Raw genomic sequence first — 25,695 nt, forward strand, 5'->3', positions numbered from 1 at the left:
TTCCATTTAGCACATGCAATCTGGCTTGAAAGGACAAATCAAGCTTTCCCCTGCTACTTAAGAAAATCCACAAGAACTGACACACCCCCCTAATGGCCTATAGATTCCGCACAATGGCAGCCAATCAGTTTAATGCAGTTCCTTGGATCCAAGATGGTGCCAAAGCTACATTTTGAGACGAGACATGTTTTGACACCCGAAAGATCAACAACGTTTTACAATCACTTTTCGACCAACGTATGGATAGAGGCGCGGCTATTTGTTGAGTTCCACCGAAGCCAGGTTTGAAAAAGCACGTAAAAAAAAATTTTCAACCAAAAAGGCAGTAGAAGGATGGATTGTATTTTCATTGGTGGAGTGGGTACTTCATCACTAAGTTGCCCAATTACACTTGTTGGATCCGTGTAAAGGAGCTTGCAACGGATACATTTCCGAATGTAAAAATACCACAGTAGGTCCCATTTAAAATAAAATCCACATGCACGGTGGGCTAGTGGTTAGCACACTGCTAAGAGTTCTTGATTCGAATCTTGGGCTTCCCATGTGGAGAATATTCTCCCTGTGTCTGCATGGGGTTTTGGATATCTTCATTTCAAACACATTTGGCAGCCAATCAGCAGCCTGGAAAACTGTCTCACTTCATGGACGGGGTTTTAAATTCTCAAAGAGACGACATCACCGCAGAATGAATAGAGGCCGTCTGTTTACATCAAAGGCGCGTTTGGGCTCCTTTATCTTCTGGTGTTCGCCACCAGCTCGCACACGAAGGGCCGACAAAGGTGGGAGGTGTTGGGGGGGTTGCCGTTTGAAAAAAAAAAAAAAAAAACGGGAGAGAGGGTGGTCTACTGGCTTCCTGCTTCCCCCGCTGTGGTCTTTGTGATCATCGGCCAGTCCTGCTGGGAGCTCGCTCAATGCAAATCAATAAGTGAGACGATCAAATGCAAAAATGCCCATTTTGTGATTCACTTCTGGCTTTAAAAGTCGGTGACTTTGTGACTCTTTAGGACGATTTGTTGCCATTTATGACAATATGACATCATGCTGCACTCGGAAAGAAGCAGACGTCTCGGGGGCGACTTTGACCCCACACAAAGTGGACTTCTGTTCCCACGTTGGTCGCCACGGTTACCAGAGAGGAGGGAAAGGGAGGGAAATGGAGGGCAGGCAACGTATTCATGGAGGTGCACGTTCACTGTAGCAGAGGATCAATGGCAAGAAAACACAATCGGCACACAACACTAAATAATACATAGCGCTAAAACAAAGTCCCAGCTAAAATACGGCCGCAATAAAAGGGGTGCACGCAGAAAATAGTTTCCCCCTCGATGGAGAGTAACGACCTTTACGCCTCCGCCACCATAAAACAACGCGCTGACAGTCGGGAGCGGCCGTTTTTTGCGTTATTAACGACCTCACACGCCGCCTTTTTACGCCTCTTAAATTGGAGCAAATTTCTCGCAAACTGCGCGTCGGCACGGAGGCGAGCAGGTGTTAGGGAAGTCGTTTGTCACCAGCCGGCAGACGACGCACGTGCGCCACCAACAAAGAGACTTTTGCTTTTTGGGCTTAACCCTTTGCCGGGGACTTTTTTTTTTTTTTTCCCCCACATATTCACATACAGTATACATCCAGCCATCCATTTTCTTTTCATTTTTCGGAGCTGCAGCCTACCCACACTGATCATGTCACACTCCATCGCTGATGAACAAGCTATGCTAAGGTAAGTTAGCCGGAGAAGCGTTAACATGCATAAGGTTTAATCTTTTTTCTTGCTCGTTTACTTCAAAAGCACCAAAGTCTCAAGCTCAGGACCAATCATAGTAATGGAATGCACAAGGTCTGTTGCTATTATTTGTTCTTGCTTCATATGATTCAATTTGGAAATCAACTCAAAGCAGCAAAATGGTTCCTCATCAGCATGTTTCCGTGTTCGGCCTAAACCTTGCGCGGCGTCACATTGCATTTGCGCTTCCTCGGCTGCGATGCGCTTTGACCTTGTCGGTGACTCACCTTTATTTACCTCGGCTAGTTGCCCCCCCGGGGGCGCTGCCTGCTCAGCCAAATGAGGCCTGTGATGGGCTGTTTTGCTTTTATCGCCACCTCGCCGACCCCCACAGGAGCGCACCACTAATGAACAAAGAAGCCCGATTGATCGGTGTTAGTGTTGGATTCCCGAGCCGCGGCGGGGCACATGCTTGGCTTCTCCGATGGTCACGCTCGCCTTCACTCCGGGATGCAGAATTGCTGATTGTTTGCAATCAGGCAGCAACAACCCAGGGGAGAGTTCCGGGAGGCTGGAAGTGACCATAAGAGGGGCGTATCGTGAGCTTGCCGCCAGAATCTAACGAGACCAAAGTGGACGGTGGGAACACAAATGCTTTAGTGGACTAAGGGGTCGGAATTTGCCCTCAAATTTGAAGTGAAATATGACCCGTCAGATGAAGTCGAGGCAATGACAACTGCCTCTTTGTTACCACGACTGTCTGCACGTCATTTCATAAAAGGATGACTAACTATTGATGTCCTTTCCTGAAACGAAAAGATTGAAGTTGTTGCTTTATGTGTCCCTAAACATATTTTTGGTGCTCATTTTTAAAAGAAATACTTTTTCTCTAGCATATCAGGTTTTTGAGATATTTTCATTTTTGGTTTTTAAGGTTGACCTACAAAAGCTTGCGCAGTATTAGGCATGTACGAGTGCGGATACCAGGCATGGGGTATTCGTGGAGGCTGCCGATACTATCCACTGAAATTTAAATCCCGAAGAAAATCGGAGATTGAGTAAATCGTCCTCAGCCTTTGTTGGTGATATGCTACGGCAGTACAACACATTCAACACACACGAAGCAACAATTGCGTCAGAAAGTGAGGTCTTTGTTCAGAATTGTTTTGACTTAACATCCCAAAACTTATTATTATTATTATTATGAAAACCTGATCAGCTAGGGAAAAATGAGGGCAGATTTGGAATCAGCACAAAAAATCAATCTATAGAAGTTTACTTCCATCTCTGATTAAAATATGTTGTAAAAATCCGTTGACCATATTAAAGCTTTCATTCATTGAAGATCTTTTGCTAGCAGTTTGTAGCATCAGTTTAAACATCAATGAATCTTCTCCTATTTACCCAAAAGAAGCAAAACATTTTTATGTTTTGCATTTTGCTGCTTTAGCGGTGCCTTAAGACCGAGGTATGTCCTCCACCTCCAGTAAGCGCGGGTGAAAGTTCAGGGAGGCCGTAAGCGACCACCCGGGCGAGCTCTGAGGAAGTTCTCGTTCCGGGCCGGATGAGAGATTGAATTATTTGTCCTTATCGCGTGGCCACCACATTGCGGCCCAGTTTCTATTTCCCATTTCACACCTGGAATGTTGCGAGATAGCTCGTGTTCGTTTCAGCCCCGATTGACAATCGGCAGTCAAAAGATGGAATTATCTATCGCAAAGCTACCGCCCACACGCCCCGCCCCCGCCCGGCTTCCTCGGCGCGCTGTTATTCCAGATAAACAATCAATAGTGCATTAATGCGTCCCCCTCGCCGGCCAATGTCACCGGCTCACTTTGAGAAGCTAATCTTGCTCACCAACTGGAAAAATGATATATTGGAATTTTACTGCCTTCAGCCGTCACTTGCTCACGTTTGAGGTTGGTGCGTGTTTCGCTTGCTTCCTCTCGCGCCGTTAAAAGACTTACGCTCGCCTTCTTTACAGCAAAGGTGACCACATTTATTGCAGAGCGAGGGGGGCTGGCAGGCAATCGATTTGCAGCGAGGAATGGACATTTTCAACATGATTCCCAGCCAGACCTTTAAAAGCATTGCAGTGCTCTTGATTTGATGACTGCTCCCCTCATGGAATTCTGATGACGTTCCAGTTCCTGCAGGAGGGTGGGGAAGGGGCGGTGGTGGTGGGGGAAGGTCGTTGGGCCGCGCGGTGGTGCCACTTCCTCTTTGCAACGTGTCCATGCGGCACATTTGCATCTGCATTACCAAAGCTGCCATTGAAGGGGGGCGGGTCGGGGTGGGGGGGTGGTGGGGGGCTTTTTGTTGGGAACCTCTGTGAGAAGTAAACAAAACAAAGGCGCACTTATGAAGAGGCCCGACTTGCCTCTCCTTCCCCCAGACGCCAATCAGACACTCTCATTCCGTCCCGTTTCATTAGAATACGCCCCCTTCAGCAGCCCCATGGCCAGACTATCAAATAAGAGCCCCCCCCCAAAAAAACTTGGCTGGATAATTGTGAACGCTGTTTACCAAAAGCCAAGAAGAAACAAGGTCAGGGAAATAAAGGGCGGGGTTGGATAGCAGTGTGGGGTAGCTTTCCGGCAGAATAAAAATGAGAGAAAGACTCCCGTACCCAGGAAGATGTTCCACTCGCCCCATTGACTCACTCTAGTGGTGTGAAGCATCCCTTTTTGTCTTGGGGAAGAACTCACAAGGTCTGTTTGTTATGACAAGTGCCAAGTTTTCAGCTTTACAGAGAAACAAGCGAAGGGGGCTGCAGGGCGGGGCGGCGGTTGGTGTTGGATGAATTTGGAAGTCAGTTTAAAAACAAAACGACGGCTCTTCCAAAGATGCCATGCATGCTCCCGTCTTAAATGCACCAACCTGTTTATTTTGCCCCACTGACTCACTCTAGTTGTGTGAAACCCCCCTCGCTGTTTTGGGGAAGAACCGTCAAGCTTTCAGTTTTAAGGAGGAATAAGGGCAAGGAGATGGAGGTTGGAAGGTGGTGTGGAGGGCAGCAGGAAACCAAAATGGGTTATAGGGTTGGGGTGTCAGATTAAAAACAAGATGAGAAGAAATACATTATAGTGGCGCCGCCCAGCACCTGGTTGCCTTCCCCACCAAGTCTTGAAGAAAATGTAAAACCAAAGTATGAACGAGAGGGTTTTTCCGGATCTTTTTTATGCAGTGGGTCAAAGATGGGTTGCCACATTTGATCCATCTTTCCTATAAAGTTTGCTTGTTTTCCTTGCGTATGTGGCTCCCTATGGGGGAGTGCTGTTGGCTTCTGATTGGTTTCCAACACAGTTAAAAAAGTTGCCTGGACTTGCACATTGGGCAAGACGCGCATTCAGCCACCCACACAAAACAAAAACGTATAGGAGAAGGAGCAGGAGGCACCTGTGAAACCTGCTCATAAATAATGGACGCTGGCGAAGCATCTGTCAGCTTTTCTGTCAACACGGCTTTCGTCAGACGGGCCGGGTCGGGGCAGCATGTTCCCAACATAGCAAAACCTGCGCCGCACCCCGTGCACCCGACGCCCTGTTTACACCGCCGCCCTCGCGCTCACCTACGCGGCTCGTCCCGTCTGCTGAATTTTACGAGGTTCCGCGCTTTCCGACAATTCTTCTCGGACAAGCTCGGCGGATAAATTGAGTCGCTTGTCTTCCAAGGGGTTCCGTAAATAAAAACAGCAGCGTGCTTGCTAGCCGCCGTCGCTCCCCTCCCCCATTCTCCTCGTCGGAACACACAAAATTCCCCCAAAATAACATAAGGGTGATTTTCATTTTGTCGGGAAAGAAACCAACTTGGGAATGCCTGCTGTGCACCACTTGACATTAACGTCTTCGTTAGTGGCACCACTTTTTTTTGTCAAGCACCACCTGCTGCTGTTACCCTACCCTTTGACCTCTGCTGTGTCACCTAATCCCACTCGCTGCCACATGCAGGCCCTCCAGCCCCCTCAGACTCTCTTAAAAGCCACTTAGAGGATCCCAGGCCGCCGATTGAATTAAAGCTAGGCTGAATCAAATTAGCGTTAGAGTGAGTGAAGTCTCATAGGAGCGTCACGTCTGGACGTCGCGTGTCAAGGGGTGACATCATGGCTGCCTCGAACATTTTCGATGTTAGAGGGTGGGGTGCAGCTCATTGATTTATACACACAGACTGCCTTGAACGCCAAATCATTTCTATTGGATTGGTCCAGGTGGAGCGATTCTCTTTATTCATTTGCTACTTAGAGCCCCAGCAACCATGTATGTGCACACACCTTTGAAATGTTTGGGGAGTCGCTTGAAGATAAGATAAGATAAGATAAGAATGCCTTTATTGATCCCACAGTGGGGAAATTTTCATTGTTACAGTAGCAAAGATATAGGTCACACAGGGGCGGCGGCATAATGTGGCCATTAATGTATAACATTGACGGCAAAAAGGGAGAAAAAAACAAGTGACCCCAAATCAGCAGACGTATGTGGGGCAGAACTGCCACATCCAATATGGCTGACATGAACTGAACAGGCCAGCCCGCTCAATGAGGCGTGTATGTGTATGTATATATATATATATATATATATATATATATATATATATATATATATATATATATATATAAAAACTCTCAGAGCGGTGATGCTAATGAGATTATCATTATAATTAATACAAATGGAATGTTTAATGCAATTTTTCCATTTCAAAGAAAGTCCGGCGGCGGCATTGCCCGAGCACACAGTGGGATTATCCTCTGGCAAACAAGAACCCGCATTTGCCTTCATTAGATCAAACTATCTTGGAGCTCCTGACACTCGAGGGGGGGCGTCATAGCACCGCCAAGGTTCCGCTGGCAGGACCTGCCCCACTTCTCGGGCCTTCCTGGCATCCTCAGTTGAGTCGTCCTTTGTTTTCTTTTTTTTTTTTTTACCGACAGGCTTGATCTGATCTGTGGTTCAGTTGCTGCTCCACACCACCATCCAACCCCTTTACCCCTTTCCAGCCCCACCCGCCAGCTCCCTGCCCTTGTTCCTTCAGAAAACTGGAAGCTTGCCACTTGACATGACCCAGAGCTAGACAGCGCGGAAGGTAAATGCGTGATGTCCACTGTACTGACTGCTCGGTGCCTGTAAGATGGGAACCTCCTTCCGGGACTTTATGGCATTATCAATTGAGTCTTCCTGTGTTTTTAATCCACTAGAATCGGAGTTGTAATTCAATCACTGCCCCACAACGCCACCCATAACGATACTGCTGCCTCCCATCCCCAGACTCACCCTGCGGGACTCTCTTGAAAACTGGAAGCTTACCACTGGACATTAAACAACTCCAGAGCAAGCCGGTGGGCAGTCTAAACAGGAAACATGTAAGGAGCGTCTGGACCTCTGGAGTGGGTCTTCTTCATTAGACCTGCCCCATTTCTCCCACCTACAACTGTGCCGTCAAAGCGTAATTGGAGGCCTGCGAGACCCCAAACCTCCATTTGTCACGTATCGCCATCAAAGCAGTGCGTCACGGCGCCTCCGAGGATGACCTTTTCTCAAAGAGGACAGCTTTTGCCGCCCCTGCCAGCGCGGGCTTGTACGCTAGCTTGCTATTATTAGCACAGACGCGTGCGTCGTGTCCTGCCCGTGCTCGCCGCCACGCTCCCATTCGACAGGTAGTTTGTTTGGAGCGCCTTCCATTTTATTTCCCGGCTTGTCACTGAAGCGCCGTAATGGTGGAGAGGGAGCTCACAATTACGCCCGGTTTCACTCGGACGGGGGATTGAAAGAAAAAAAAAAAAATAAAATAGGACCTTTGCTGATGTGCCGCCTGTTCATTTACAGAAAAAAAAAATGATAAGAAGAAAGTCACAAAGGCTTTTTGTGCACACAAAAGAATCCAGATATCATTCACGAAATAGACAGGAGACCATTATCCACAGGAGGAGGGGTGACAGGCCCAGGGGGAAGAAGTGTGCGCACCAAGACAGCCAATCCCCTGCCCCCCATCTCTCAATCCACCCCCCCCCCACCCCCACTCCCCTCAAGCCTCGCAGGGAAGAGACTTTTTCTTTATTTTTAAAAGCCGCAGTGTTGCTGTCATCTGCAATAACGCCCATCATTCCTCCTGCAGGCTGCTGGAGAGCGCAAGCAAATCACTTGCGCGCACACACACACACACACACACACACACATGCTACGTGGCATCTGAAGAGACGACCTTCAGGCGAGCGCACAAGAAGCGTCATGACGGCAAACCAGCAGGCAGTCGTGACTAATCGATTGTCGATTCATCAATTTTGAAAAATTTGCGCCATCACGTGCAATTGAATGCGCAGCTCATCGCAGCCCGACTCGTTTGTAGCCTCAACCGCAGAAATGTGATGCTCGACATAAGCCGGGCGAAGTTTTGGGAGCATTTGGAGGTAAACGTTTTGTTTTCTTCGCTCAACTGCTTACGCACAACACACACACACACACCCACACACACAATTGTGGCAAGTGGCACCTCGCGAGACAACACAGACCTGACTAATCGATTATTGATCCATCAGCGTTTTGTCCACCGTGTTCAATTTGTGTTAGAAAAGACGGATTGATGGATGAATGCGTTTCTCAGCAGGCCCGCGGCAAGGTCATTGCAGCCCAACCAGTTTGCAGCCTAAACAGGCTGCTGTTGCTGAAACGTGACATGACATTGGGGGGTAAACATTTTGTTTTCAAGATGAGACCACTTTCACATGCACGTGATTGCCGACTCCTCAACTGTCAAGGATTTTTTTTTTGTTCTCTGTCAGGCCAAATTTAATCCGTGTGATTCACTGCAACCCGGAATTTAAACGGGCTGTGGCACAAATGTGAATGTGAAAAGTAAGGTTTTTGTTTTTAGTGCTGAAATGCTTTAATGTGCGTTTCTTAATGTACTTTTTGTCATACATGTTTTGTGCATTGGAATGTGATTAACATTCACTCATTCTTAATTTATGGTCTAAATTAATATTAATCTTTTAAATTATTATTCCATCCATCCATTTTTTTACGCCGCTTATCATCATGAGGTTCACGTCTGAGCTAGAGCCTACCCTACAGTGTGCAGTTTTCTTACTGTTCACATTAAATAACTCAACACGCAGCCATGAATGGCTAAACCAATGGCAACAAAAGTGAGCACACCCCTGAGTGAAAATGTCCAAATTGTGCCAAAAGTGCCCTTAAAATCTTCTTCCGCTCCTGGTGGATGTTGGAGACCTTATGCTCCGCCACCTTTCCTTTGTGGATGCCCCACGGATGCTCAATAGGATTTAGGTCTGGTTGAGGTCACCTTTACACTGACCTTCTTCAGCAATGCAGTGGTGATGTAAGATGCTGCATATTTAATATTCTGCCATTAAAAAAATACAAATTGAGGAACATATCGTATGTTCCAGTGGTGCGTCTTTAATAACTTCCTTCCCTGGTCACATGACTCTCACTCAGCTCTGCAGTGCAGCTGTGCTCATAGTGGACTCTCTGATCCCCTATTAGCCCGCTGTCATCCCTCGGTCAATATTAGCCCCCCTCCCCCGCCCCCCACACACCCCGTCCTCGCTACCACCTCCGAACCCAAACCTCCATGTCGGCCGCCACCTCCCGCCTGCGCGCCGGCCGTGCGCTGGCTTATTAACCGGCTGTCATGTTGAGCGGCCGCACCCCAGACAGCAGTTAGAGCCCCCCGCCGTCCGCTTAAGCCTGCGGGGCTTTGCACCAACAAGAACTCGGTGAAGGGGGGGTTCTTTGACCATGATTGGAACACACACACACGTCTGTACACAAAAAACATGCTGCAAGGACAATAGGGAAGAGAGTTAAAGGATGGATTTACACCGCTGGAGCACAAATAACATTTAAAAAAAAAAAGTTGACAAGGCACTGTTTCATGTTGTTGTAGACATGTTGTTTGGGTTTGTTTTATAAATTTTGGATGATATCCTGGTTTCTGAAAGAAAAAAATAAATAAAATTATGGCAAAAAAAACAAACCAAAAAAATCCTGGCTTGAAATGTGAATTTGAGACGATCATTTAAAGCCCTAACTTCAAAACCTAATCCTAGCTTGAAGCTGTCCATTGAAACCCTAACACTAGCTTGAAATCTTAATTTAGAACCCAACATAGAAACCATAATGCTTGTTGGAAACCTTACTACAAACTTCAAACCCTAATTTAAAATCACCACTCTTGTTTGAAACCATGTTCAAAATCCAAATTTGATACCCCAACCTTGGCTTGAAGCCTTAACCCTGACTTAAATGTTGTACTTTTAATTATGTGAAGCACATCGAGTTTCCTTGTGTATGAAGTACGCAATACAGTGTAAATAAACCCCATTTTGAAATGTTGACCCAACCCGGGCTTGAAGCCCTAACCCTGTCCCACAACCTTAATTCAAAGCCCCAAACCTACAAACCAAAACCCTGACTTGAAACCCTAATTTATAACCCTAACTTGAACTCTAAACCACACTTGAGACCTGAATTTGAACCCCTTGTGTGACTCCATAACTTTTAAAACCCTACCCTGCCTTGAAACCTTTGGTTGAATCCATTCAGAGGCTGACTTATGTTGCTTGTATTAAAATTTGGGTAGATTTATTTTTTCTTAAACAGATCATTTTCAAGAGCAAAAAAAAAAAAAAAAACGGGTCTATTTCCGCAATGTTAACTGGACTTTTCAGAAGCAAAATGTTCCAATTTGGGAAAGTAATTTAGTGAGTTGATTTGCGTGCGTCGTGCTGGTGGTCACCTCTGCCGCTCTGCAGGAAGCAGCCGCATGCAAACACGAGCCGCAGACGCGCCCGCAGCCATGCGAGACTTGATTAGATTTTGATAGTGATCTGGATCCCTGATTCTCACTATTAGATTATTACCATCCAGCCACACTCACACACACGTTGGAAATAGGGATTTCATTCCAAATCCAATCCAAAAGCTCCCCCGCATGCCGTTGTCGGGTCAAAAAATCGATTTCACCTCAAACGCAAGACAGACGGATGCTCGGTATCCTTGAGGGAAGTTATTCGCCTCATGGTTGCAAAAGAAGCCTTCCTGCACCTTCCCAAGACTTTTCTAGAAAAAAAAAAGACTCTTAAGATTAGGACTTCATTTTGACTTCATTCTCCAACCAATAGGATTTTTTTGGCGGAAAAAAATCAACTATACCCTAAAATTACAATTTGAATCCCTTAAAATATATATTATTATTTTTAAATATCTAAAAAAAAAAATCTACTTGTTCTCCTGCAATTAATTTTTGCAACCTTATTTCAGAAAAAAAAAATATTTTTTTCACTTTTTATGCAAATAAAAAACACAAAAATATATCATACGCCTTTTTTTCTGGAAATATAGAGTTTATTCTTTCAAAAATAAAACTTTCTAATTTATATTTAAAAAACACTACTTTATTCTTCTAAGATTACAACTTTCTCGAAAAACAATCACATTTTTATTTAGAAAAAAAATATCACTTCAATCTTGGATTATAACTTTTTTATACATTGTATTTAAAAAAACTACTGAAATCTCCTAGGATTATGACTTTATTACTAGAAAACAAATTCAAGATAACAATGCACCTTTTTACTGCAGTAAATCTATTAAGATTACAACTTTATTTCCATCAGATGATGACTTTTTTTCATGAAAAAAGTAGAAAATACTCAAAAATTTTATTTTCATAAGTTTGATTTGATTCTTTTCTTTAGAAATAATATACCATCTAAGAATGTTTTTCTTTATCTCTTAAAATTAAGGCTTTATTTTCAAAAAACTAAAAACACTATCTTCTTTATCTACCCAGTTCCACAAGATAACGCCACACTATTTTCCAGACAGTGCACCAAAAAGTTTGTTTTGCTTGTGTAACTCTTTTCCTGAATCAATTCTGCACTTGTGCAGTCAAAAGATGGATTAGTCCACTGCGTGAGAAGGCGGGGGAAGTACCAAGTAACAATCATGACAAATTAAGCATTTTGATGGGTTTCAAAAATAAACCCACTCATAAAAAATCTTGGTTAAAAACACACAACAAAATGATTAATTTGTCATGATGAATTTGTGGATTAAATTAAAGACTAAAACAAAAACTTCAGTTTTTATGAGATGCTTGTGGGCGTCCAGGAAATGGCCGTTTGCCTGACGCTGAGGTTTGTTGACGCCTCTTTGCACCTGAGAGGACCAACAGCCCGGCTGACGCTAACACATAATTAGAAACGCCTGTGGCACTCGTCCAGCGTGTGTGAGGGGGTGTTGGGGGGGGTGGGGGGATATTGGCAGCCACGTCTTCAACATTGGCAGCACTTTGCCGCCTCCCACCCAAAAAGAACAAATCCAAAGTGATTTCATCCTCAAGCGCCAAGCGACTGTTTGAAGATGGACTTTTTCTTTCATCGTCACTTCTGCCATTGTTCACTCGAGTTACTCAATAGGTGGCGCCAGGGGCCGACCGGGACCAGTCGTTGCACTGTTTTGCCCATCATTTGTGATTAAACCATTACAACCGTTTACGCATTCATGGTTCTCTTATTCAACGTGGACTATGACTCGAAAATTGACTCAAAATTGAAAAAAATTTACACCAAAAGACCTTGTTATTTTCAACCAAATAGAAATTAATGTTTTTTATTTTGTAGGGAACATCCATCCATCCATTATCTGTACCGCTTCTCCTCACCAGGGTCGCGGGGCGTGCTGGAGCCTATCCCAGCTGTCTTTGGATTCTTCAAAAAAATATGACTTTTTATTTGGAAAAAAAATACTGTCATCCAATAACTGTCTTGAAAAAAAGACTATATTTTTAAATGATTACAAAAATACAACCATATCCAAAACAGGAAAAAAAAACAAACAGACTTTCTTTTCATAAGATTACAAACATTTTCCCTGGATATTTGTTATGGTAAGATTTTGACTGACCTTATTGTCAAAAAGAAAAACAACAACAATAAATTTGAGGTTTTCTCAAAATAAACTCTCAATAAGCCTTTTCATCTTGAAAAAATTAAGATTGAATTCTTGTAAAATTCTTTTGTTAATTAAAATCATTTTAAAAATAAGTAATTTGTGTGGTTTCATTCTTCTAAATTTATGATTTTACTCTTGTATGACAGAATAAAACAACTTTATTCTTGTGAGACTCCAACTTATTACCCAAACAAACATGACTGCTCCAAGGCACTTTATTTCCACAAGTACTTCTACTTTGTTCATACTTGCATTCAATCTAACTTTTTCATAAAACGTTTTCTTATATGATATAAAGCACTTTGAGTTGAAAATTTATGTAAAAACAAAAAAAAACAAAACAAAAACAACCTGCTCCCCAAGAAGTCCTCTCAAATAAATCAATCCTAAATGCTCACAATACAGAGAGTTGACGGCAACATACAGTACGACATTATCTGAGCTCATTGCATTATCTTCCAGACGTCGGCTGTGCAGACATTTTCCTCAAGTGGAACTCTTTCACTTTCAATTGACGGCATCTGCTCCATCCTGCCAGCTTGAGCCGGCGCACGCGCACGCACATGCACACACGCACAACCTGCAGTCAGCCTCTTTGGAAATAGATTTAGGACTTGAGCGTAAGTGCTGCACAAAGCAGGAGAGCTAATGAGGCATTGTTGAGTGAGGTGTGAATGCTGGGATCCATGCATGTTTATCTTTTTGCCACATGGGGAGACAAATGAGGCTTTTTTAGAATGGGGAGGGTGGCGGGGTCATTGGGATTTGGGAGGACTTGCCGCTGAGCCGTTGTTCTGGCCGCCGTCCAGCCTCAAAATCCCCTCAGTGGAAACCTGCGGCCAAACTGCCGCCGCCGTCAGTTGTCGCGATGATGGGCCTAACGGAAAACAGACGTCCTGCAGTCAGGGTTTTCTCGTGCTAAGAAGCGGGGGCGGGAGAGTTTTGCGGCTGGCAAGTCACGCCTGCTCTTGTGGTCACATGATGACAAGTCGCGAGCAAACAAAGATGGCAGCCGCACAAAGAGACAAGCGTGCTCGTCGTGAGAGAGACGAATCGAGAGATTTTAGACAAGTGTCTCAGGGTGGCGCTGTTCTTTTTTTCGCTCCAGTTACATCATTTTCATACTGCACGTCTCCAGCTAGCTTGGAAAATAAATGTATCCACGCCTGAACCATTGAGAAGCAAAATTTGAGCAAACTACGCATCCCTAACGTATCCGGTGTGCTATTGTTGTTCTCGGGATTCTGTAACATGGTGGCGCCGTTTTTGGGCTCCAAAGTTATGCAATTTTGTTAGGGTATGTCAAGTGAGATTGAAAAAACATGTAACACACAATTTCAGCAAAACATGCATTCCTATCATATCGGATGCGTTATTGCTTTTCTCAGCAAACAAACAAAATGACACGGTTTCTCTTAGCTCCAAAGTTACACAATATTCATGCCATACAACTCCGGCTGGCTTGAAAAAAAAATTTCCGCGTGCCTGAACCACTGAACCACAACGCAAACTATGCATCCCTATGGCATCGGATGTGGTATTGTTTTTCTCAACAATCTGTAACATGTGGCGCTGTTTTTTAGACTCCGAAATTACACAATTCGCTAGCATGTAAGTAAAGTGAGCTTTTCTCCATGCAACACAAAATTTCAGCAAAACATGCATTCCTAGCATATCGGTTGTGTTATTGTTTCTCTCCGCTTTTGTTTGTTTGTTTTTTTTAGCTCCAGTGGTACGCAAATTTGATAGCCCATAAGTCAAGATGGCTTGAAAAATCATTTACTCTACACTATTCCTCTTGAACCACTGGACGTAGAAACACGTCATTTTAGCCTAACTTGCATCCCTAACGGGAGCGTTATTGTTTTTCCTCAACAATCCGGAGCATGGTGGCCCTGTTTCTTAGCGCCGAAGTTGCACAACTTTCCTACCACACATGTCAAGCAAGCTTAAAAAATGTACCCACACTACTCCACCGATGCAGAAGCAATGTTAGCAAAACATGCGCCGCTAAAACAACAAACGTGGTGGTACTGTTTTTTTAGCTTCCAAGTTATATTTTTTGTACCACGGAAGTCAAGCTCTTTTGAATTTTTTCCCTCACTCCTCCTCCTGAACAGTTGGATGCAGAAACACACATTCTTTGCAAAGCATGCATCCCAAACTCACCGGGTGTACGATTGTTTTGGTCAGCAAACCTTGGCACGGTGCTTTCTCACCTAATTGCAGTTCAGGTGTGCTACTATTTTCGCAGCAATCAGTCACATTGTACTTTTGTTTTCTTTTGGCTCCAAAGTTACACCACTCGCACTTAATAAGCCAGCCGAGCTTGACATTTCTCACACAAACCCAGTCCAGATGTGTTCCTGTTGTCTCAGCAATCAGTCATATGGTGCTGCTGTTCTTTCTATAATGCCAAACTTACACAATTGACACCTCATAAGTCAGCCTAGCATTGAATTTTTCACACAAGTCAGGCTGGGCTGCGCTGCGCTACTATTTTCCTCAGCAATCCGTCTCATGGTTATGTTGTTTTAATAGCTCTTGAGTAACACAATTTCAAAAGTCGACATAGCTTGAAATTTCGGACACCGACAAAATACTCCTCCTCTTTGTCTTGTATTTCCCACCGCTTTTCTCAACAAAGAATTTTAGTCAAATGTGCATCCTAATATATCGAGTGTGCTATTGTTTTCCTCAGCAATCTGTCACTTTGTAGTGTTTTCGTTAAACAATTAACAATTTGGTTACCTCACAAATCAAGCAAGCTTGAAAGTTCTCACACATCTTCTCTCGGTGTTACTTCGGCTAAATCATTGCATGCAGTAACACGCCAGCCACTTGTCACAAGGTGGCGCTGTTTTTTTTTTGAGCGTAGACAATTATGACAACCCATAAATCCAGCTATCTTGAAATTCCTCACGCAAGCGCAGTGTGACATAATCCAAATTTCTTTGCTCAGAAATTTGACCTTTACGTTGGCCTTACAGCTAATCACTGTAAAGCTTTTAAAAATTGCGTGTCCCACTAAATGTTCAGAGCCAAAGGCCACACCCTGAAAGCATCTTGTGTCCAGCAAATTGGACGTGTCAGTTGTTAAGCTAAGACCAGATATTTCTCATTAGATTTGCAACAGTTACTGAAAACAAGATCTCTGCCTGAAGGGCCTATTTACGTCTCCAAATGTCGCCAGCGTACGCCCATTAGAATCACCGGCCGCTCGCTCCAGAAAAGTCTGGGGTGGGGAGCATTCCCACGGGGAGGCGGCCGCTGGTATTTTTGACGTTATTAGCTGCAGATGTCGGCCACGTAGCGGCGGCGGCGGTGTGGCAGGAAAAACATCCGCCATCATCGCAAACGACGTAGCCCATCTGGAGCGCACGTAACATCATCAAGTCGGGGTCAGCAGTCAGCCCCGTGCCGCCGCCGGGTACGCGCCACCATCAGGTGACGTCACGACCCCGCGGGGAACGAGGACGGACAGATGGAGACCTTTTCTTTTGAAACCTAATCTGCTGAGTTGGTGAGATGAGAAAGATGAAAAGTGAGCATGGTGTCTTTTGGAATCTCAACTCTGCTCTAAAGGATGCAAATCGCTCTGATGGCGCTTTGTTTTTTTCCAGTCCCCGCTTGTCACATCAGCTCTTCTCGCTTACACACACCTACTGGATACATACATATACACACACACACACGCACACACACAAACTCTGGACCCAACATGCCCATATGAGCCTGTGCTATTTGCAGTCCCTTTAAATATTCAGCACCTGCCGTGTTCCCCACTTGTCTTTGATCAGCCTCCGATTCCACTGTGCCCGCTTTCATGTGGAGGCATCAAACCGGCGCAACCTGCACTGCGAGCCTGCCCCGCTCGTGCTCGTTTCCTTTCACCGGGCTGCTTGCCATCGCCATCTCCACAACAGGCAACTTGTTCACACCAGGATGAGGAGGAGGAGGAGCTGAGGATAGTCCCAGCATGTGTCCTGTCCAGTCCTCATTAGTGTCCTGCCAGGTCCAGTCCTCATTAGTGTGTGTGTGTGTGTGTGTGTGTGTGAGAGGGAAAAGTGAGCGTGCTGCACCAAATCCCAATCCCAAATTCATCCAAAAGTGCATCTTTACAATCACAACCCAGGCGGGAGCTCAAAGTGACCACCTGCGAGCAGCGTGGAGGACAACCCCTCAGAACAAAACTTCCACTGCGCCAGTTTCTATAAAAGCACATCTAAATCATCACTTTTCAATGCTGAAGTGTGCATTTCACTCTCTTCGAAAGAGCCTAATTATCATCTCTTGCAAGTCCAAATTGGACGCCAGTAAACAAACAAAAAGAAAAACAAAAACAAAGCCCCCAGCAGCTCCGCTTGCGCCGGTGCGTCGCACCTGCACGCAGCCGAGCCTCGCTGCAGGAGGCCCAGCCAGAGGAGCGGAGCATCCCCGGGGGGCGCGAGTGAATGGATGTGACCCAGGCTGCGCGACATGAAGTTTCCCACCCGATAAAAGAGCACAAAGTCGGGCTCGTGTGTCACCGAGAAGCCGCGCGACTACTCGCGAATTAATTTCGGTTGGGATTTAAGTTTAAATTAAAGTGGGGGGGGAAATGCTTCAAGTTGTTCCGCCAATGAACGTGAAGGCATAAAGAGGTCGTTTGTTACACAAGCCCAATGATGAGACTCCGGCAGCTCGTAACGATCGCGCCAGGCCCGACGGAGGCGAGCGCACAAAACAAAGTCGAAACAAGAGCCTCTCACCTGGGCACGACGGGAGCAGCGGCAGCGGCGGAGATGTTGGCTGGAAGAGGCAGTCAGTCAGTCAGTCAGGCAGGCAGGCAGGCAGGCAGGCAGGCAGGCAGGAAGGGAGGCAGGCAGGCAGGCAGGCAGGGAGAGTATCCGATTGAGAGCAGCCTGCGTCGGCCGCGCGTCCGCAGCAACTGCGTCCTCGCTGGGTGGATGACACGGAGGCTGAAGGGACGCCAGCCACCCATTGGCTGTCGAGTCCCCGGCAGCAGGCGGCAGGGAGAGAGGGGGTGACTGAGAGGGATGTAGGAAGGGAGAGACGGGGGGGGGGGGGGGGGGGGAGACAAAGCACGGCGTTCAAGTTGAACACCACTTTTTGATTCATTTCATTTCTTGCTAAATTTAATTTCTTTCTTTCTGTTTATGGTGTGGATTTTATATTTCCATGTCATATTCAGTTACAAAACATATTTTATTTATTTATTTATTTATTATTATTATCATCATTATTATTTATTTATTTATTTATTTATTTATTATTTGTGTTTGTTTCAATAAACACTTTTCTGAATAATGCTGGTAAAACACATTTTTGAGGGGACAAACATTTGTTTTGTTTCATACAGTTTTTCAAATCTGAAACTCAAAAAGTAATTCTTGCTATTTTGGATTGTCATTGTTGTCACGAATTGTGTTTGTGTGGATTATATGTATTTATTCTTTTCTTGTCCCCGCGACCCTTGTGAGGATAAGCGGTATCGATAATGGATGGATGGATATTCTTTTCTTGTTATGGCATGTTTTCTTGTGTCGTGACTTACTGGTTTGGTCTTGTTTCCACCTGTGCTGTTCCACCTGTGTGTGGTCTAATCAGCTCCCTCAGCCAATCGTCTTGTCCAGGTGTTCCTCGTCGTCTCACCAATTGGCTTGCATTTAGTTTGATGCTTTCTTTCACTCAGTAACCTTCCTAGTGTTTTTTTTTTTTTTTTTTTTTTTAATCAATCGCTTTGCTCAATGCATCCCTGCCTCCCTGCTTTTGGGTAATCAACCATACACAACCATGACAATTATGTTTTCATGATACTTGTGTTTGTTGACAAGTTTCCACAACACTTCAACCACAGACAGGAGAAACGACCATACACATTTGGTGCTGAGATTACATGCGCATTTTGAAACCTTTTCTTTTTTTAAATATTTTTAGCCACCACACGGAATTGACGTTCAAAGTAAAAGTGAGAGAAAAGTCTTTCGAAATGTTAGGAGTACAAAGTAAGTATTGTCACTAATACTAAATCCTGTACTAACACTTTTTAGGATTGAAAGAAATTTCCAGAGACGTCTCTGCAGCTTGATTAAATTGAACAAATTAAACTGCATCACTAGTATTAAAAATTTACCAGCTGGTTGGAATTGTCATGTATGGCGTTCATCAGGTTTGCGTACCCTGGCTCCTTTCATTGGACCAATTTGACCACTTTGCTAAAATTGTCTGGTGTTTTGGGGGGGGGGGGGGGGGGGGGGTCGATGACTTTGTTTGTGTCTTTAGTGATGTTTATAGTCGAGCTGCTTTCATTTTGGGAGGTCGATGACGGGTGAGGAGGGTGAGGAGATGTGGGTATGCCGGCCAGAAATCAGATTAGAGGCCCAACATGTAAACTGCTGGGTTAGAGAGTAATCAAACTAATGCAGCTCATCACTGCTTCATCCAGCGCACACTGCCTCCACCAGATTACTGCCCTCTAATCTCTTCTACATGTGTGTGTGCGCGTGTGTGTGTGCGTGGACATATACATGTAATGAACTCTTAAGCGCTCTCTTAGTGGACTACAAATAAAATGTTTATGAGCTGAACACGTTGTGGTGGAAATGAGGTTGGGGAGTATTGTGATGTTTTCAACAACTGACCATGCGCAACCTCATTTATTGCTGTCGTGTGGGAAACTATTGTGTTGTTATGCACACGTGGACCTGCAATATTTCACATGGAAAAAGTCAAACATTTTTGTGTTAACCACAGAAGGGGGACCCACACTTTTCCAGGTGAAAGGGTGAAACCTTTCCCGCTTTTCCTGCACACCGCTCGGCATGCTACGCCTTCCGATGCTACGTCACCTTCCAAAAAGAGCATTGGAATCATCCATACGAGTAGTGCGTGAAGCTTACTCTTAATTAATGAAATATGGTAAAAAACAACCTACATGATTGCATTTTTAATGAAATCCTAAAATGTAATTTTATGTGATAGAAGTGTGGCTATCTACAGCGCGGATCAGACGGTGCGGTGTTGAAGGTCTGATTCCTTTGGAAAATGTTGCATCCCGATGACAAGATAAGGAATGCTATTATCACAAGAAAGCAAAGTCATTAAGTTGTGTAATGCGTGGCATAATGAAGTTGAGATTTAGAAATGCGCGCCGCAAAAGTAACTCCCTTCATGTACTGCAAAGATAGGAAAGATCATTTTCCTGAGTCGGTCGGGGAGTTTAACTCCCACGTTCCGGGTGGTGGATTTCTGCCAAGGCTTCAACATTCCCACCAATGACTAAAGAGAAAATATGTGGAACGGATAATCAAACAAACATAAAGACAGCAAACAACCTTATGCTAAATTGATTTGATGTGCAATATGGAATTGTGCTCCTGGACCTAATGGATGTTTTTTTTCTTTTGGTGCATTTGCACAATATGAATAAAATGGAATTAAATTTGGCTTGGCACAGTGTCTGACCAAATCAAGAAAAAACCTTTCATTCAAGATTTTGTGCCCAAACCATGCTCATCCGAAAGGTAACCCGCGATCAAATATTAAATCCGGATCAGATCTAGAATAGATCACTATTTCAGTTCGTTTTCTTTGAAGTGTAAGGATTGTGGTCCTGAACATTTTTTCCTGTACATTGGCACTGTATGAATAAAATCTGGATCAAATTTAGTTTGACATCATAGTGCCTGAATGACAAAATGTATTCTGAATCATCATCTGTCAAAACTATCGTCATAATTCATGGCATTTTCCATTGTAAATCCAAGTGTTCAAATCTGGATCTGATCTGGATTTGAAGTTCAGTTGTTGTTGTTTTCAATAAGTGTGAGGAGGATGAACATGTTTAAGGTTCTTCTGTACAATGGCACTAGATGATTGAACCCAAATTGAAACTGGATCAAATTTAGTTTGACATCACCGCTTTTGAATGATATAACGAATCCAGAATCTTATTCAAAATCATTTGCCAAAAAACAAAATCACAAAAGATGTGATTTCCCATTGTAAACCCAAGTGTTCAATTCGGGATCCGATCTGGAATGGAACTGAAGTTGTTTTTTTCGATCAGATCTGGATTGTGAAGTGTGAGGAGTGTGGTGTCCTAGGAAATGATGTCTAAAGTTGATGTTGATGGTGTCACTTGTGTCTTGACTTTCATTCCTGGAAGCTCTCCAAGCGGCCACTTAGCCTCCGTCATCGTCAAACATGGGGCGGGCCCAGTTGGGGCGCTGTACTCGACGGCGGTCCAAGCACCAACCTTGACGGCCCAACACATGACAGCTGCAGATGGCCATGCGCTTTCTCCATAACGACGTAAACGCCAGACCTCCGTTCAAGGCCACTTCCTGTTGGAGGGAATTTTTGGCCTGATCCGTATCTGCGCCAAACAATAAACGCAAGCCGCAATCAAATTTGACCGTATGAAATCATGTAAAGGCAAATAATCGTTCCAGGGTCACACTGTCGCCATCTTTCATCCTTTATTAACTGCGCAGGCTGTGTTTTAACCTTACCGTCATGTTTGTTTCATAGCAACAGCACTCTTTGGTCAGTGGAACCTGCTCTATGTTTAAATCAACCCGCCCCTTTCACCCCCTAAAAAAATAGACCATGAAAATCACATTTCTTTAAACTTATCTTTATAAAGGACATAAATATGCTTATCCTCACTAAGGTCACAGCAAAACCAGTTCAATCATCAACACAATGATTTTTAAGGAACTAACTAGAGAAAGACAGCAGAGTAATTTTAATCCTCATTATATGAACATTTTGTACTTGTTATTTTTAATTTTTTTTGAAACAGATGAATAAGACCTGCAACATAACAGGAGGGTCAAATACACTCTAAAAAGATTTGAGTCCAACAAAATTGAATGATCCACAACTTAGGTCAATTTGATCTATTTTTTTTTTTTTTAATTGGGTCGTTTTGAACCAAACAACCCAGAAAGTTGGGTCAAAATGACGCAAGCAGCGGGTCGCTCAATTTTGGACTCAAATTGGGTTATTTTCCACCCAACTGTTTTTAGAGTGTATTTTTAGGCATTTTTACATGCAACTCTCATACAATTGTAAAAAGAAGCGAAGCATGCCAGCGTTCACTCACACCCACACTTTTCCCAGTGAAAATGTTCAGGTGTCCCACCCAAACTTCCCGGTTTGACTTGAGACGTTTTTGTTTCGGAGAGATTTACATTTTGTCCTCCCTGCCGCAAATAGACTCACTAGAATCGGCTTCGGGAATCTTAGGGGAACGTTGTCTTATTTTGGTGTTCCACTTCTTCCCTCGGATGCAGCCCGGGGACACCAACTAGGAGATTCGCTTGACGGCGGCCTCGGCGCACCCTCGCGGCACAATTGGGCCGCTTGCCGCGAGCGATGTGATTTATGATGCCTTCAGAATGTACACGCTTACATCCTTTTTTTTTTTTGGTTCCTTCTGTCTGCCAGCGCCGCCTCACCGGAGGGTCACCATGTCGTCTTGCTTGCCTGGACAGGAAGCTTCCATCTTCAGCGTTCGGCTGTCCTTTTGTTTTTTTCCCTCCCCCGAGGACGGCGCGCAAACATCAGGCGATTGGGCTCACAAGCGAGACGTCATCAATAAGTAAACTAAAAGCAACTTAGCTCACAATGCTGTGTCCCTTCCATACTGGCCATATTCCATGGACACATTACAGTACATGTCCCAGATCAAGAATATCCTCATAATAATAGCAAATGAGAAACTAGAGATCTTCTCAAATGTATGAATATGAAGAAATGAATTAGTCCTTAATCATTGTTTCAAAGGAAAGTGTATCATACTACTCATTTTGGATGAATAAAATAACTTGTCTGGATTCTGTATGTCAAACCAGATTTGATTCAGAATCAATTCTGTCTGTGCTAATTCACTTTTTTTTTCTTTCAGCAAAACTAAAATAAAACCACATAGAACAGGACCAAGCTCATCACACTTCCAAAGGAAACCAACTCGACTCTCAATCTAGATTTGATCCATTTTGCATATTTGTATTTACCATCAGAAATCCTGTATAGTGTGAGGATGGTTTTGGCAGATGATAATGAATAAATGTCTGGATTGTTTATGTCAAACCAGATTTGGTCCAGATTCACTTCAGTTTGTGACTATTCACATGAAACAATTACACATGGAACAGGTCAAGGTGTGTGTCCCACACGTTTTTCATACGTTCGTGCAGATGCATGCACCTGTTTGAAGGGTCACGGGGAATTTTCAAACTGTCGAAAATCATCAAAATCGTCATGGTTGTTATTTCTTCACATCTTATGCTAGTCTTAGACGCCACGATTTTCACAGTCTCAGACTAAAAACTGAAAGGCTTACGGACATTTTCTAGTTTTACTGACGTCACAGCACGCTCACGTCATCTTAATGGTTTGGTGTAAGGTGGGCATCTCATCTGTTTTATGTCAGTTTTTCCCTAGTATTGGTCTTATGACAATATCAAACGTATTTGATATTAAGGCAAGTCTTTCAGTCTTTGTGGGGGTGTGACACGACCGGCAACCGATAGATGGGCTCAAACAAAACCAGAAACAGGAAACTGCAAACAATCACCAGAGGGGCATGGACGAAGGGGAAAAACCAGCGAAAAACGCGACTGCGACGCGAAGTCCATGTACCATCCGAAATGACCAATGTGAATCTGAAACTAGTCTGTGGCTAAAAACTCTTGAACTTGTCTTGAAATGTGAGCAGGTGTTAGATGATTATTTTCCAAGGGTCTTTTCCTAAATATCTCCAAGTTTTTGGATGGAGTATTCTTGCAGTTCTGCAGACATGATGTCAAGGTCAAAAGCAGCGTTCCTAATGTGAGTCCCCTAAGAAGGAAGAAGAAAAACGGGCTAACCGGGTTTGGTTCTGCCTGCTTTTATCTCCTCCATCCATCATCACGCAGCTCGTAGGAAAATATCATTCCCCTCTTTGTCTGATTATCCCATGATTTTCCCGACCCCGGAGGAATGGGGAGGACAAAGGCTTTTTTTTTTCTTAGCTTGCTTCATTTTCTGCGTATCGAGGTCAAACCTGCAAGGGATACTTGTGATCGTCAGCTGTTGAGGCGGGAAAACACAGCGGCCATTCAAGCTTTGTGGCTTTGGGGAATGACACGAGAAACACGGAGGGGATGACGCAGCTTTTTTATTTTGGGGATGTTTGCATTGATCCGTGTCGGCGTTCCAGTAGCGCATTGATCGCTAAGCCGATTGTTTGTAGCGCCGGCCGGCCATGTCTGGAAGGAGTTCTTATTGATTGTTTCCCTATCCGTCTCTAAGTCATCCAATTAAGCGCGTCATAAAGTCAGTGACATTCATCACGCCACCTAATGATACCTCATTAAAAAAAAAAAAAAAAAAAAAGGCTTTAATGTGCCTCCTCTGCTACATTTACTCTCAGAAAAGTTCTCCCTCACTGAATGAGCATTTAAAATGTCTCCAACCCTGCCTGTCTTTATTTGAAAACCCAAACCTGGGATTGAAACCACATTTCAAAACAACCTTTGCATGAAATCCTAACCCACGGTTAAAACGAACCATTGCTAGAAACCCTAATATAAAACCCTAACCTTGTCCAATATTTAACACTGGATTGAAACCCTAACTATCGTTTAAAACCCTATTCTGAATATAACTATAGGTACAACTATGACCTTGGCAAATTTGATACCCCGACACAATTTGAAATAAAATGTGTAATAACCCCACAGCCCCTAACCCTATTTTAAATTCTTCCTAACCTTGGTTTGAAACGCCAAGACTTAAAATATTAGCCATGTTTTGAAACCCTCATTTGAAAACATATCCTTGGTTTAAAACCGCAATTTGAAACACTATTTCGAACCTTAGCTAATGTAAATGCCTACAGCAACCCCGATTTAAAATGCTATCTTGAAAACTTAACCTGAATTGAAAACTCTAATTTGAAATCGTAAACTAGACTTGAAACCCTAACCCTGGCCAGAAACCTAATTTACAAACCCTAAAACTTGAAACTTTAACCTTGGCTTGAAGACCTATAATTCAAAGCCGATTTGAAATGCGAACCCTGATTTCAAAAATCGAACCTAGGCTTGAAACTAACTTGAAAGCCAATACCTGACTTGAAACTCTAACTCGAAAACTTCCGCCTTGTTTGATACCCTAATCTTGTCTTAAAACCCGAATGAGCCCTGTCATAAACCCCTGCTTCCACTTTTGTGACTCCTCCACGGATGGCGGCGAGTGTTTGTGGATGTTGCGGTGACGCTCGCTGTGCCTACGAAGAGTCGAACTTGGCTGGGCATTGTCGTGTTTGGCGGTGGGATTAGCGCTGCAGATGGACGCTGCATGGACGCTGTGAGTAAATCCCTCTGTGATGTTGTACATTCACGTGCTGGTTTGTTCTCATCCGGTGGACATCAATTTAGCGACATGCTAATCTGCACGGCTACAACTTGTACTCGATAAAGTAACATGATGAATTCAGCCAGAGGTTGGGGGCTTGGTCTTCTTTTGCTGTTTTGCATAATTCTCTTCCTATTAGCAGCAACGTTTAGTGTGTCTTTTTTTTTGGGTGGGGGTTGTAATGATAATTTGAGAATCTGGGGTTGCGGTGCTAATCCGGCAGCATTACACTTCACAGAGGGATTAGTGAGTGACAAGTCGAAGTGAAACGAGAGATGTAAGGGCCTCTTAAGCCGTGTTCCTATTAAAAGCCACGGAGCGCTGTGACACTGCGGAAGGCAAGCTTCGCTGCACACTCGCCGGATGCTCGGGGATAAATATCAACGACCCCCCCCCGCCCCCCCTTTATCCTCCCATCATCCCCCCTTCATCGCTCCTCCGGCCCCATAAACGCTCCCTGGCTCGTAGCCATTTCTCCGTCTGTCTTAATTTGAGTTTTTTTTTAATCCTCCATCCTTACGCACCACAAATTATTTCCGCTTGCCCTCATTTGCTAAACGTGTGACTTGAAGATGCTTTACAGTGTAC

The 25,695-nt window shown here is 44.2% G+C and overlaps 1 protein-coding gene and 1 long non-coding RNA gene across 2 annotated transcripts in view; one reads left to right on the plus strand and one right to left on the minus strand.

Moving 5' to 3' along the window:
• Positions 1-18,344, minus strand: part of LOC147127116 (cadherin-10-like) — a 51,024-nt gene extending 32,680 nt beyond the window's left edge. The window contains exons 1-2 of the mRNA XM_086020136.1: positions 18,254-18,344; positions 17,448-17,726 (exon numbers count right to left, since the gene is read on the minus strand). The gene's annotated coding sequence lies outside the window, so the exon portion shown is untranslated. The remainder of the gene's footprint in view (positions 1-17,447; positions 17,727-18,253) is intronic.
• Positions 18,345-18,559: 215 nt separating this feature from the next.
• Positions 18,560-22,696, plus strand: LOC147127117 (uncharacterized). Its single transcript, XR_015084131.1, has 3 exons — positions 18,560-18,704; positions 22,153-22,306; positions 22,613-22,696. It is a non-coding gene; the product is annotated as an uncharacterized LOC147127117 (long non-coding RNA).
• The last annotated feature ends 2,999 nt before the right edge of the window (positions 22,697-25,695 follow it).

Source organism: Filicampus tigris, chromosome 21 (genome assembly GCF_054856515.1).
Source record: "Filicampus tigris isolate MCC_2025a chromosome 21, RoL_Ftig_1.0, whole genome shotgun sequence".
In the NCBI taxonomy this organism is placed as follows: Eukaryota; Metazoa; Chordata; class Actinopteri; order Syngnathiformes; family Syngnathidae; genus Filicampus; species Filicampus tigris.